Source organism: Condylura cristata, unplaced genomic scaffold (genome assembly GCF_000260355.1).
Source record: "Condylura cristata isolate star-nosed mole 26May11 unplaced genomic scaffold, ConCri1.0 scaffold00012, whole genome shotgun sequence".
Classification (NCBI taxonomy): domain Eukaryota; kingdom Metazoa; phylum Chordata; class Mammalia; order Eulipotyphla; family Talpidae; genus Condylura; species Condylura cristata.
This window is the reverse complement of record NW_004567113.1, coordinates 17,474,231-17,477,067: the sequence shown is the minus strand read 5'-3', so window position 1 is coordinate 17,477,067 and position 2,837 is coordinate 17,474,231. Positions and strand designations below refer to the sequence as shown.

At 38.6% G+C, this 2,837-nt stretch overlaps 1 protein-coding gene across 6 annotated transcripts in view; it reads left to right on the top strand.

The window, feature by feature from the left end:
* The window catches only part of SEPT11 (septin 11), a 93,106-nt gene that overhangs the window by 53,281 nt on the left and 36,988 nt on the right, over window positions 1–2,837 (top strand). The window lies entirely within an intron of this gene.

The window sequence follows — 2,837 nt, the reverse complement described above, 5'->3', positions numbered from 1 at the left end:
GAGGTGACCACATGGCGTGGCAGACCTCTCCTGACCCGCCCGCTGCTCCCCTCAGCAGTGTACTTCGTCAATCTGCCTGTTCTGCTCCCCGCTCTGGCTCTGGTGAATCCTCTCACCCTCTGCATCTCTGGCCTATACCCCAATTCTGGCCTGTATGAATAAATAAATCTTTAAAAAAAAAAACTTAAACAAAAAAATATTGTCATGTGGTTTGATTTGAAATATACTGATAGGCTTTAAGTTAATCCATTAGAAAGAAGTCTTTTTTTGTTCTTGTGGGTCCTTAAAGCTGTAGAAAATGTCCTGCTTTCTGAGGCTAAAGAGAAACGTCCCCAACTAGTGCACTGAAGAACCTCCCCACCCCCAGTTCTATAATTCCTTTTATTCCCCTGTCATTTCTTACTGACCTGCTTCTGGAGAGTCACCACAGCTACTAGAGTAGCTATGTGTAATTGTGGCTTCTAAAACACAGACCATCGAAATGGAAAGCAGAACACTCTGAGATTTAGAGGAGAACAGTGGTTTTTCTAACCCTTTGATTAGCCCTGTTCTGTAAGTAGGGCCTGCAGTGCTAATTGTTCATAATTTCCACTTTAATGTAAATGATGATTAAAATTACCTATGCTTTAAAAAAAAAAATCAAACATGGTGTTCAAATTCACTTGTTCTTATATAATTTTCAGCCTCGTAAAGTAAGGTGGTGATTTCAGTTCTGTCCTAGAGTCCTTGACATGTTAAATTGTTCTTCGGGGAAAACATGGAAGTTACATGGGTTGCTGTCTTACAAGAAGCTTTAGGATCCTATGGAGAGGGCTGTGAAAGGTAATGCTGCTGGTATCACTTCGACCATATTCTGAAGACAGGTGACTTCTGAAAAGAAATTTGCTGTATTTGAGAGTTACACTTGTAACAGGTATTCAAATTAACTTCAGCAGTTCTCCAGCCCACCTGTGACTATGCAAGTGCCTTTCTTTTACTCCTTTTCCTAATAAACCTGTCCCTTTAAAATGTAAAAATAAAATATAAATAACTTAAGTATTTTCGTAGTTGAATTACGTACCTGAATTCAAGTATCTTAAGAATGAGAATCCTGTAACCCACTAAATAGTCCCTTTGTTTTGAGCGAAGTTATTTTGTTTAGTCTTTTCCATATTGATTGATTGGGCTGAGCTGCCTGAGCTCTATACGGGCAGCGGAGATTAGTTTATTTTTACTAATGGGTTTTTTTTCTGGTAAGAATATTCAGAAATCGTCTTACTGTGCCACGTTTCATGGGAGTCTGGAATGTCATTCAGGATGTGACAGAAGTTTAAGCAGTGACACTTGTCTGTTTTTACTCACTATTTTATCCCCAGGACCTTGTGCTCATCACACAGTAAATACTTTGTTACTTGGTAATGGATGAATATCCAATATAAGCTCTGTTACTTTCTTTCTCTATATTCCCAGCTAATGTTTTATCAACAGCATGTCTTCTATGTATTTATACAGCTTTTGCTGCATGGCTTCTGCTTACTCACAGCTCTCTATCTTTCCTTTTCCATACGGCTACATTGTGTGTATTGTATAGCTCATTCAAACTCCCAATGAAAGAAGTTTTGCTGGGATAGGCAGATCACTGTCTAAGGCAGAGCACAGCCATTGAACACCCATGGGTGCCTTTGCTCAGGGGCTGGGCTGGCCCAGCTACTTGTGGTCACTAGCATTGACACAGGCTATAACACGTGGGCTTGCTTATAATAGAACTGTGGTTGTGACAGACCCCTGGACTACTGGCCCCAAAATGACAGATTGAGTTTGGTTGGTATTTGGCCATGTTCCAGTTGGATTTAGCTATGGAAGACCACCATATCAGGTTAGTTTTTTTGTTCAGTTCCCAGCAGTTGCCACAGAGCTTTGTACCTAGCGGACTCTAGAAAAAAAGTACTGGTTGAATGATAAAAGAATTTTTTTGATCTTAGGTGTATCAGGAACATGGCGAGAAAGGTTAAAGAGTAAAGTAAATGTACTTGGCATTTATGTTCTTTCCTGTAATTGAATCATTCTAGTCAGGCAAACCATGTGCGGTTTCTAACTAGAGGAAGCTCATATCCAGAAAGACTCCATCCTACTTCACTATCACATTATGCTGGAAAGCAGTAATGGAGAACTTCTAATCACTAATTTTTATCATTAAACCGGGAGAGTTCTTTTAAAGCCACCAATCTGAAAACTCATTTTTCCATGGTATTGTCACCATCCTAAAAGTCGGTGTAACTAACAATTGAGAAGAAATAATGTTCCTAAAAACATCATGGAATTAGGATTTGTTGAAAGAGATGCATTATGTTCACGTGTTTAAATTGAGCTGGATGTCCAATTTGGAATTTTTTTCCAGATTAAAAAACAAAGGCATCCCCATGGATAATGGTCTTTGATATCTAATTTCCTCTTTCCATCATCACATACTAAACCACCATCACACCACCATAGATGAAGGTGGGAACTTCCTAGTTGCAAGCTAGTTTCTACTCAAAATAAGAATTAGAACTAATGGAGAATTTTTGCCCATATTTTGAAGGTTAAAGATGGTTGAGCTGAAGTTCTTGATGGCTCCATACATGGGTCTCACCATTTGATTGGTGGAGGTATCAGGAACCACCATACTACTGGAGCCTCAGTAAAAGCTTATTGACTTGAATGAGTAACATGATTTAATAAGGCTTTTATTGCAGGTTGTTTAGCATTATTTGTTTTCCTTATCATAGATATTGCCCTGAAACTGGGAAAATTATATTTGCAACTCCAGCTTAGAGAATGAAAATGGAGCTAATATAAAAGATTTATTCAGATTTATG